The sequence below is a fragment of the Plectrocnemia conspersa genome, unplaced genomic scaffold, assembly GCF_051122295.1.
Source record: "Plectrocnemia conspersa isolate PC_06_02 unplaced genomic scaffold, ASM5112229v1 ptg000011l, whole genome shotgun sequence".
Taxonomy (NCBI): Eukaryota; Metazoa; Arthropoda; class Insecta; order Trichoptera; family Polycentropodidae; genus Plectrocnemia; species Plectrocnemia conspersa.
Genome location: NW_028277175.1, coordinates 13789338 through 13802566, shown reverse-complemented (window position 1 = coordinate 13802566; position 13229 = coordinate 13789338).

The following is a 13229-nucleotide window of genomic DNA, read 5'->3' as shown; positions in this document are numbered from 1 at the left end:
AGTATATAATTTTTATAAGACAGGAAATACCCAACGATACTATAGTGAAGTGTATTTACTTATCATATATTCGCACAACTGTTTTTGATAAAATTATAACTTTTGTAAAAATGTTCTTAAGTTCCTCGCTCACAAGAACTGCATTGTGTCCAAATACCTTCAGGTACTTTATTTTTAATTAATGATTGAGGACCAGCTGTACGTTCTAATGTTGAATACGAATTTAATGTATTGTTGTTATCCCACTTAAAGTCATTTTCATAAAAAATGTAAATTACATTAAACATTTCATTGGACATGGCTTTTCAAAAATTAAGTTCCAAAATTACTTAAATTTCTTCTTGCAACAAATCAGATATTTAGAAATAAATAAGCAACCCTATATACAAATATTGCCTCATCTACTTGAATCATAAATTTTAAGGAATTAGTCAAGAAACTAACTGATTGCTAAGATCTACAGATAAATTATTTATTATTCCTGCAATTGTATTATCACAAAGTATTTGTTTTTTTTTTATGATTCGCAAAACATTATTTTAGCTAAATTAAACAAGCTTTACTTCTATTGTATGTGTTTTTTTACATTTTGCGATGCTTTGTGTAACTTGATACGATGCTTGTAATGAATTTATTAGGACCAAAACTATTTTTGCGCTTTCGCCTTTTTTATTAAACTTATTTAATTTTATTTAAAAAAATATATATTTAGAATGCACGGCATTAGCCAAAACATTCGTACAAACTAAACACATTGTATTTTATAATAAATTTATCAGAATACTCTTTAGTCCTAATAATAAATAAGATGTATCGTACTTTATTACTCTGGAGCTATTATTTTTTTGGTTCTATTCCTACTATCTTATATTAGCATCAGTATGTTCATTTTTTTGTAACCAATCAAAAATAATCAATTTCTTTGAAATTGAAACTAGCTTGCGTCCATATTAATATGAATTGCTTTTTTCTCTTTGCAAGGTGCATTGTTGTTAATGCTAGTGATAAAAAAAATTATTTTAATTATGATAAAAGTAAAACTTCAACTTAAAAGTTCAAATAATTATTATTTGTATTATTAATATATATTGCATATATGAATAATATTTTTTACGATATACTTTTAATTTAATTAGGACGTCTTTTCTGTTTTCGCATAAAACAATATCTGCCGTATTTATAATGGATATAATAAATTATTATTTTAAGATTCAGCGGAGGGTAGTAGGGACTTTAATGTTAGATTTATTGCACGGTCAAAAATTATTATGCAATAAAAATTATTGCTGAGAGCGCTTAAAAACTTTTTAAGACATTAAAAATTAAACCACATTTTACGCTTATAATGTAGATGTGTTTGTATGTTTGTTAATATTTTTTAATAAATCAAAATAAAATAGTAATAAAAACAAATATGTATAATCAACCAAACCTTAACAAAATTATGATTTACTGAATAAAAATAATAATAATAAAATAGCAAGGAAAAATAAAGAAATTATTTGCATATTATATCATATATATATTATATCTAAGAAATTTAATAAATATGGTTCTATATAACGTATTAATAATAAAATATTATTTTTATGGATCAATAAATATTTTTAATTTAAAAAAAATATAAACAATCCCACATTAAGAAAAAAACAAAATATCCAATAATTCTAAATACGTGTATTATGTAAATTATATGGAAAAAATGGTCGGACCTCGTTTGCCCGGTTATTTAAGCAACCATAGAAAGTTTGTAATCTATGGCGGCCGATTGTCGAAAGGGTACTTTACTTTCAAGTTGCAATATTAAAATGCTCCATGTTATTTATATTCAACGCTTCAATCTTAAATCTAAGAGATAATATATGAGAAATTGTTTTCAAAATCGAGATATGAAGTACTTCGTCGCAAATGTATGTACATATTAGTATTGTCGGCCTGCCGATCGAGAATAATCTCGCCAAATTGAGTAATCTTCCAAAATCTACTTAAGTATGCTCCTCAGTTGGATTTGTCGTAGCCATTCACTCGTGTATCTATATAATGCCGTAGACGAGAGAAGCTTTCGGTGCTCTCTCCGTCTCTCATGGGGACTGGTTATGCCGGCAATTTATTTTGCTAAAGACAGCTCTTGGAAAATCTCGATATTTTATTCGGAGGCCGCGTTACTCTTCCTCTTCCTCTTGCTAACGCTTCAAACAGGTTGTTATCCTGACGAAAACGCGCTGAAGATTTACTTGCGCTCGCTGGAACAATGTTCGTCACGGTGACGATGTAGAAAATCGTTACTGTGAAGGGGAACTATCAATAAAGTAAGATTTATATTTTAGGGAAAAAAATGACATATTATTATCTCTCGACTCATCTATAAAATTTTCTGTTAGGTATCCATCCAAATATATTATTATAAATAAAGAAATAATTATAATAGATTATTGTAAAAACAAAGTTAACGTACTGTAAAAGTTAAATATATATAGGATAATAAACGTAAAATATCTTTTAGATGTTTTTAAAAATAAATAATTAAACATGAAACATCCCTGATTTAAAATATTTTTTGATGCTTGGGTAAAAATATAAGAACATAAATATATTATTACAAAAAACTGCAAGTAAAGTGATTACATTTGTGTTTAACAAAATTAATAAAATAATAATAAAAAATCTACAGAATATGTGTAAAATAAAATGAAGATAGATTTTTATGTGTAATTTACCCTTAAACGATTTGGATATTATTTTAAATGTTTTAGTATTTAAATATAAGTGTGAATTTTATGTATTTTGAAAAGGGGCGAAGTCAATAAATGTGTATTTCGAGATAATGGATTAAAAAATAATTTAAGGGTAAAATATAAAGTACAAAGTAACGCATAAGTCATATTACTACATAATAGGTTCGGGTAATTTTATATAATTTATTTTTTCTCTTATTTTTTTTGTTTATACATATGTGTTGGATTAGAATAATATAACTTTTTACTCCATATATGTACAACCTAGCAGAAATTTTAATAATTATCACAATGTTCATCCATGAGATAAAGAAAACTAAGGAATTCCGATCTGTGATGATCTATTAGAATTAATATTTAATAATCATTAATATTGATCTTTTAGCATTAATACCTTAGAATGTATTTCATATATGTGTTAAAACACAACTAGATTCCATATTTTAAAATTAAAAAATAAATTAGGCAGAAAACTTCACGATGGCAGATTTTTTACCAAGTATACAATTTATACAAAAAATTGCATTTTTCATGAATTTCTTTGAAAAAAAGTGAAACCACGACCACTTAAAGCATCTATATGTGATTTATTAAATATCAGTAAATATCAAAGCTGATTTAAATAATTTCAAATGGAAAAATATGATATCAAAAATAATCATTGACGTGGAAAACCAGAAAAGACGATGATCTTTTGGCTGCAAAAATAGATACAAATCCTACTCATACTACCCATTAGCTGGTCAAGAAACATAACAAATCCAATTAAACACTGCATAGACACATTAGGAGTATTTCTTGAAGGCTTAAAGACGAGGTGTATGGAGTTCTACAAGAATTGAGCGAACAAAACAAGTCGGCACGTATTCGCATATCTCAAGAGCATCTGGATCTTAAAGCTGTTCGCCTTTTCTTGATCATTTAATAATTGGGTGTTATACAAAAATAATCATCGTAAAGAAAGGTGGTTATTTATAAGTAAAGTAGCAAATCACAACTCGAAACTCAGGCTCACTGTAAAAATATAATTTGAGTTTAAGATAGGATTGTACATTGTGAAACTCTTAAACATAGCAAAACAATAAAAGCAAGCTTATATAGTTTAGGCAAAGAATAGTTCTACAGCACGACAATGCGCGTCCCTATATGTCAAAATTGATAAAATCAAGGGACTTGGTTGAAAGGTTTTATCTTATCTACCTTATTCAATATACCTTGTTGCTTTTGACTGTCATTTTGATCGACGCAACATTTTCTAGACGTGAAAAAATCAAAATTCAAACGATGGTAAAAGGAGGCTATTGGAATACTTTGCATCAAGGTCTCCAAAATATAATGCTAATGAAAAAAGTATGAAAATAATCGAAAAGTAAAAGTAAAATCTTAAGTTAATTAACAGCGGTCGCTATGCACTAAGGGTTATTTAAAATGAGCTAAGTGAAGATAATAAATATAAAAACGGGGACTGCTATAATAATATTTAACAAGGTTGTATAATGTTATTAATTCCCTTTGATAATTTGGGAAATATAAATAACGCAGAATTTTTTCATTATTGCCAATATGACCTAATAAATAATAGATTACTTTGCTGATATTAAATATTTTTTTTAATTATTTACTTTTAATATTTTAGAACAATGTGTTGTGGTTTTTTCGTGTTATAGCAATTAACTATTATATTCATTATTAATAAAACTTTAGATTTTATTAATTGCAATATTTTATATTAGGTTCTAAAATATTTTAAAATCATTTGTATTAAATTTCATTTTTTTTATTTAAACACAAATAATACTAAATTCATTTTTATCACAAGAAGTTCAAGCACTATAAGTCCTAATTAAAATTATGAATTTTCGAAATTAAAAAACTTAATATTTTGTATACTGAGTCACTATAAAAATTTATTGTCGATTATATTATAAAATAAGTGAAAAAACGATAGGTTTTCGTGCAATATTTTCCTTTAATGCATTACAACTTATAATTCTCTCAGACATAATATATATTATAATATGCATAATATTTAATATACAAACTATGCGATTAATGTGAAACACTACAAACAATTTTTGTAAAATATATTATAATATTGCTTCTTTTTAATGTCGTATTTTATTCTTTATATTAATACTTCTCATTAAAAAACTCTTTAATTATTTATAAGGATTAAAGTATATGGTTATACAATTAAAGCTGAGTTTCGGACCCAAGATTATTATTATGAATTTTAAGTAAAGATGCAAACCAAATTTAGGTACGCGTGGATTCTAAAGCATGGCTTTATTTTACAAATTATATAGAATATAGTTTCTTCTTTGTTAAATAAGCAATATTTTTAATAAAGTTGAACATCATCATATAACGATTTTTTTTACCTAAGAAGATCTAATCAGATGTCAGTGAAAGAACAGTATAAAACGAATATTAGACGATCTAAGTTTATTAAAAGATTACGACGATAAAATTGACGCACGTGTGGCTATGCTTAATATCGGTCTTTATTATAAGTAAATTTTGAAAAAATTAGTCATTTAATATAGCGTCTTACACTTAAATAAATACTTTGAAATTATTATAAAATAAATATATTGGTTTGCAAACAGTTTGTTTATTATATTTATTATAAAAATAATTATGTCTATGTATAAATATTATGTATATATTTACAAGCTAATCGATAGCAAAATAAATGGACTCTTATAATATCAAAGTTTAAGTATTTCCACGAAGGTAAAAAGGTAGCAGTTAAATCTATAATTTCCTTTGTATAAATATTATACTCATACCGAGATTATACTAGCATTCTCACAAGCGTAAAAGGATTGGATTATACCGTTCTTATAGAATTTATCAGAAATAAAAATAAATTTAATTCAGTAGTAGGAATAAAATTATTTTTAAATTTAATTTTAAACCTTTTTTTACCGAATACTATGTTTATATAAACAATTTAAAAAACATTTTTTTAACAAGATCTAATTATATCACAAAACACTATTAGAAGTTATAATATTCGATTTTAATCATTAGTTTGATATAATGCTATCGGATTACGATCATTAGCTCGAATTAATAGAGAAGCAGTGTGATTTTCTAAATTTAGGTAAAAGCAAATTAGAATTACGTAACTTAAATACAAATCCTTTATAATATAACTGATGTATTTATTTACACTGAATATACAATTTTAAATAACTTTAATTAAAAACAGATATAAATCATTATGTATTTATAAAATTACAACATTGTATTATATTAAAATTCACATTTTTTAATAATCAACCATCATTTTTATTTATTTAATATTTTTTGTTAATTGCGCACGAAGCAACTTTTAAATTAGTACTTTCTCGAAAATAATGTTTTTACGAAAACATGTATATGTAAATAAACACCCACCACTATCCTGAAAACACGGTACTAGAATTAAACACATTTTGAAAGCATTTTTAAAAGCAAAAATAATGTAATACTTATGTTTTAATACAAGTATTTAATATTTGTTTTGTCGATATTTTATAAAAAAAATCTTCGAAAATAAAATCAACATCTGTTTCTCATTATATTTTGGCCTAATCATAAAATACTAGAAACGTATTAAATAACATAATAAAATTTTCCAAGGTATAAAACGCATTTAGGAACTTTGTACACTTTCCAATAAAATTGTAGCAATTTAATATAAATAATATTGTTTAATTAAACAAATCAATAAATTTTTTTTAGTATTTTGCATTATTTTCTCTATACTGTGTTCTTATTTAATTCGAGTTTTTCAGAAAAAAATAATTTTAATAACAAAAATTGTGGTCCTTATTAGAAATGTATTTTTGTATATAAATATATTAAGCAAAAAATATTTTTTTAATTTTTTTTTATAGATTGCAAATTTGTGTGAAAAAAAATATAAAAGCAATCAGTCCTTTTTTTTTGGTATTTCGGTTCCTATTATTTCCTCTTTTTTATTTCTCATTTTAATTGAATAGCTCCATTTTCATATTATTCTCACAAAAACCATAAAGAATTTCATCACTGTTTGATGACAAATAACAATTACGCCTTAAACGTCGACGAAATGCGGGAGAGAGCGCAAATAAAAATTACATGCCATTTCGACTTTTATGAAATTCTTTAATATTTTTTCAATTGTGCTTTCAACTTTGTCTGACACTTTACAATGCCCGTATAATTTACATAAGACCGTAAAAATCTCCAAGTCTTCGTCTGGGGTTATTGCGGATCGATGTTCTTGACACACACAGATATATAAGCAGAACAAACACTAACCTTATGTGGAAAGATATTATAATACATATGTATTGTTTCAACGTTTATAATATACTTTTAGCGGTTAAAAATAGGAACAGTTTAGAGGCACTTTTCAGCGTCGTTTTCTTGCGGGAAAACCGTAACGGACGAAAATAACGTTTTATTTCAGCTTCCGACTTCATTCCGGTTCACTGGTCTAATATGAACTTGGGCGGTCGGCAATAATTTAGATTTGATTCCAAACGGTCGGTCATATTGTGAGTTTAATCCTTTACAAACATGATCAAATATAGAATTTATCATATAAAAAATAAGCAAGAAAACTGTTATATCCCCGGTGTTTTTCGCAGATAAAAGTCAACACGTTATTAATAACCATATATTTAGTACAAAAACTTAAAGCTTGCATGCATTATTTACTTTGGTAAATTTTTAATAATAAAAATTAGATCACGTATTTTACATTCGCATAAAAAATGTATAAAAATATTATTTATTATAGCACATTTGGAAAATCCATTAGGATTGAATAAATAAATAAACATTTAGTCTACTAATACCCGTATTATTGTTGACTTTTTTAAGATATTTTTATTTTATTAATAAAAAAATCTTTTATCCATAATCACTTACAAATCATTTAATATTTATCTTACTTTTATATATTGCTTATTTGCTATTACTGAAATTTAATTTTAACACTCTATGAGTGCATAAAATAAGCATCATAATCGATTTGAGGGACCTTTACAACTATGCTAAAAAATATTTAAATAATTAAACTGTCAACTGTATTATTTTTCACAAAGATAATTTTAGTTAATTATTATGTAAAATTATTTAATGGATATGTTAATTAAAAAAAAGAATTTGGAAAATTTCGGGTTATTGATATTAAAAAGAGTAATAAAAAAATTCATATGTATCATATGGCAAATTAATATTTCTATATTTTAACATGTTATTATACATATGAATTGATTTACTATATTTTTCCTACTAAAAGGTGCAAAATTGTTTTAAATCGTAATAATAATTAGTGTCAGTTATCAGAATCATTACTTTTTGGTTTATATATAACAATGTTGTACAGTGGTATCAGATGGTATTTAATTAATCATTGTAAATTATTTATTTTCATCATTATTTTCAACTAATTACGCCAATCACCGTAAGACAAATTAACAGTAGCAAAAAACAAAGTTTTTTTTAAATACACACAAAAGCCGTCTAACAAAAACGACGACGTCACTTAGGGCTTTGGCGATGATATCCATTGACGGAAATAATTTTCGGGTAAAAAGGGGACCCGTATTTACGATCTTGTAATCTTCATTAGCGCTCTTTTGATACATAAACCCAGCTAAAGGGGTTGAAAAAATCACAATCCCCACCCCCTTTTCCTCTCTTTGACTGGTGTTGGAGGTCGTCCGATAATGCATTCATTGCACTATGCGCCACACGAAACACTTTGCATGTGATTACAGAAATTGCGATATTGTCACGACATAGAACCGACAACACCCTCGAAATGTACTCGAACACGACATTGTTTTTAGCAGGGGATCTAATAATCTCATCCAACCATATTGCTCTACTATCCGAATTTCAGTAATCGACGTAAACTATATGTATATGTCAGTCTATTTAATACTTAACAAGCTGGTATTTTAATTAATTTATTTTTAATAAAATCTTGTACATAAATTATTGTAAATTTTATTTTACAAAACTGTCTTTGACATTCATCGTTTTTGAATAGCTTGAACAATATTAAGACAAGTCTCTTAATTTGCGTTATTTTCTTAAAAACAAAAAACAATTTTCCTTTAGTATTTAAACCTATAGCTACAATGTATGTTATTACGGATTGTTCACATTTAGAAATGTAACTATAAAAAAATATTTAATAGCATTAAGTCTCCCTTAAAACATTTTAAAACAAGGGAGGCTTAATGCTTTATGTCCTCAAGACTAATTGTGTTACAGCGCATACTTAAAAAAAAATTACAACTGAGAAACACTAATCTGACTCTTAGCACATTTTGCATTATAGGATTTTCATACATAATTACAAAAATCTGATATTTTTTTAAATAAATTAATTTATTTTAAGAATTAAAATTTTATTTAGATGGCTGAAAACTAAGTATTCATGTATTTACAAACTATTATCATATACATTTACTAATAATATATTTTTACCGATTATTTGCAAGGTTATAAAAATATTATTTTTTTTGTACGTGGGTCATTTGAAAAGTTTGCGACCTGATGTTTAGATTTTAGTAGTACCTACATCAAAAACTTTTGCCGCTTTGTATGGGATCACATGCTTATAAACAGCTGTCAAATATTGGGTCGATTGATCAACTAGTTAGTTGTTTGTTGATTAAATAAATCGTAAAAAAGAGTTTTATACATATTAACGAGATAAATAATATTTTGTATGATAATGATAATTGTTTAAAAAATGCTTAAAAATTACAACGTGGATGTGACTCTTAGATCTGGTCAGTCAACCTTTGATCATGAGTTGCATAAGGCTAAGTTAAGAGTTTTGGTCCATCGGCATCTATGACCCTTAATTAGTCAGGCTTTTTTTTGAGTACTTTGATCATTCAAAGGCTAAGCACGACCTCTTACCTAAGCTATCGCGAGTGACAACCTCGATTGAATAAAGAGCGGAACTATTAACGGTTCTATCACTTAGCAATTTAATGAGATGTTTCGTGTATCTAAGAAATGCTCTCAAAAAGAGAATCCGCGCCTTTAAAAAACAATTTTACATTGCATTAAATCTGTTTATTAACGTTGAATAAGATATTAAAAAAATCTTATTTTAATTATATTTATCACACAAAAATTGATTTTAAACTTTTTTTTAAAAACATAGATGATAATTCAATAATAAATGCATTCAATTAGGCAAAGAATAAACTAACAAAATATGTGTTACGTTTATTTTTAGTTGATGATCAACACAGTCGTTTATTTAAAAAAATATATAAATATTTTATGCTTTAAAACAACCGATAAACTAGAAAATATTATTACTAACCACAATTAAAACTAATATACCTTTATTAAAAATAATATTTAAACAAAATTTAGTTAAGCATAAACTATGACTATATTACTAAGTCATTATGTCACTATTTTGTTTTTTTAACATTTATTTTATTTACTGCACTTTTTGGTATAAAATGCAATATAACAAATATAATGTTTAATTAATTAGAAAGATATTAGTATAACACAGTAATCACGTACTTGACTATTCCAAAACATTCACATTTAAAACTTAATAATATTAGGAGAAACATTTGTTAATAAAAAAATAAAAATTCCTTCAAATAATTATCTGTAATTTTTTCATTAAATCATCCTTCAAATTTATTGATTTTATTAAATTTAGGAATAATACAATACACATTGCTAATTACAATTATTTTATCATGATAAAAGAGTATTTGAAATCACTGAATCTTAAAAGTAATTTATACATAAATATATATCAAATTTATTTTATATATATTTAACTTATATTCAATTTATTTAATATACAATATATTTATCATATAATTCATTTATTTAATATATATTTTCGTAAATACTTTATTTAAAATTAATAATAAGGAATGCCAAAGCAGAACACAATCGTTTAAAAGTACCATAAATCACAAATCTGACCTTTTGTCTGTCATATCATGAATTTTAATTGCGCTCAAAGTTGAAAGGTCTGCTTTGTGCACAATTAAAAATTAACAACGGAAATAGCGTATTTATTAAACCGATTAAAAATAAATGCTTTGCAAAAACAATTATTATTGGTACTTTATATTAATATCAATATTTTAAATAAAATTATGAGTCACTTTTGAACATTTTTTGGAAAGTGAAACGAAATAATAATAAGGAAGTTGACTACAAGGGCTATCCAGGGATATTTTACAAATTTGCAAAAGTATTTTAAATTTTGTGATAATTAACAATTAAATTTATCTTTCAGCTATTTAAATGAATTGTTCTCTAATAGTCTTTAATATTGTATCGATGCTTTTTAATATGTACTCGGAGCTAAAATTCAAATAAAGATATTGAGACCGGAAAATACGGGGCACGTATTAATTTACGTTGTTTATTTATCAAGGTATATACATATATGTGTGGTATCAAAATTAAAATTGATCGCTGACCTTTAAAATCTACGTGGGAGAATATTCGCGGCTTACCTCCAATGAGTACTTCTGTTATCCTTTCCAGTGCTGAAACACATTTTTCCGAAAATAGAGAGCCTTTAGACGAGTATTTTTGCACGCGTAGGCAGTATGGATATCTCTAAAATCGAGTAGAACCTACACACTTATACTTTTTGATTTTTTGCTCTAAGATTAAAAGGTGAGATGCAAAGTATGATTTAGATTTTAGAACAATAATAATATTAAAACTAACTTTAACCATAAATAAAAAGTAAAACACAATCTGTAATTAATACAATTTAATATAAATACCAGTCGCTTACGGTGAGATAAATTCCCTTTCGCTCACTCACGTGTTATGTGACGAGAGTGAGTGAGAAGCAGTGGACATGCGGAATGCATGTAACGCACGCCCTTATCTCTCACTCACTCTCGCCACAACACGCGAGCGAGCGAAAGGAAATGTATGCACCGTACGCGCCTGATAAATACTATCTTAAGAATAGCATTAGCAATGTTTTCATTATAAATTATTTTGTAGGCAAGAGGTAAACACTTAAGTAAGCATAAGTATATTGTAATTTTCTGCGTTTGGCAATAATTTATTGAATACATATCGAAAACAAAATTATGAAAAAAGAGCAACAAAATATTTAAATATATTTTAAATTCATTTAGTATGATAGTATTTGATTATTTTATAATTATGTCTTACATAATTATTAATTATCTTCATATTTAGTTAATATTATTAAAAACTTGTTCACTTGACAATGTTAAGAAAATCAAATTAAAACTTTTCCGAGTGTCGGCCAAAAAATCGAACGATGTCTTAACATTTTAACTTTTAAACTAAACTTTAATTAAATTGAAATAATAATTGAATAAAACGGACTTTTGTGAGAACATTATCAAAATGCATGCTATAAATATATTATTAAAGATTTTACGGAACATAACATTAATAGTGAATATTTATTTTAATAATTACAGTACTAAGCTAAATCAATTAGTTACTAAGCCAGTAAACTTTTGAGACAAAAGAAATCAAGATTCAAGAAACTCAAACATTTAAATTTTCAATAAATCGGAATGGTTTTGAGTAGAATTCGACTACCTTATAACCCTTTAGGATGTTTAACAAGGGGTTTTGAATATTTTCGCTAAAACTGCTATTTATACTCATAGACATATAGCATTAAGCTTTAAAAATATTGCTGTTTATATTATAAACAGCAATTTCTGTCATCTTAAATATTTTTTAAAGTCAAAATATTTCTAATAGTCTTAAAATAAAATCAAAAGTTTAATTAACCAAAAAAAATCAAAACTAATTATGCTGAATTTTTAAAATATTCTACCCATAAAGCACATGATGTCAGGCTAAAAATTCAAATGAATTAGGGAATTTGTACAATTTTTTTTAATTTGTTATGTTATATATTCATAAGACAATTTTAATTTTGAAAACATAATATTTAAGAAAAATATTATACAAATATTAAAAATCGTTTTAAGAATAACGTATTTAATTAAATGCTTAATCGAAATAAGTTTATTAAGCGACACTCTCGCAGTTTTGTTTCTTTCGTTTTGTTCATTTGGAGCGCGCAAAATAAGTTAATTTTCTCCCTTCGTTTCGATAATAATCATGCTTTTTTTCAATTTTTTTCTCTCCTCCCGGTACATTTCATTTCCCAGTCTTATACATTACATATATACAGTTTTTTTCCTAGTTATTCGATATCGATTTAAATTTTCGTCCCCAATCGAAACCTCTCGAGTGGTTTAATTTCAGCAAGATTGCAGCCTCGGACTAACCCGATCCGAGTTTGCACATTTAAATTGGGATTTTTGCATTTCAAATTAAGACGAAAAACTTTTCAATTTTCCGCGGCGGCCGAACGCAAGCAAACTATAATATTATATTACTGTTTGTACTTTTGTAAGTTTTAACATAGCATAATTTAACTTTGTATAATAATAACAATAAAATTTATACATATATAATAAAAAA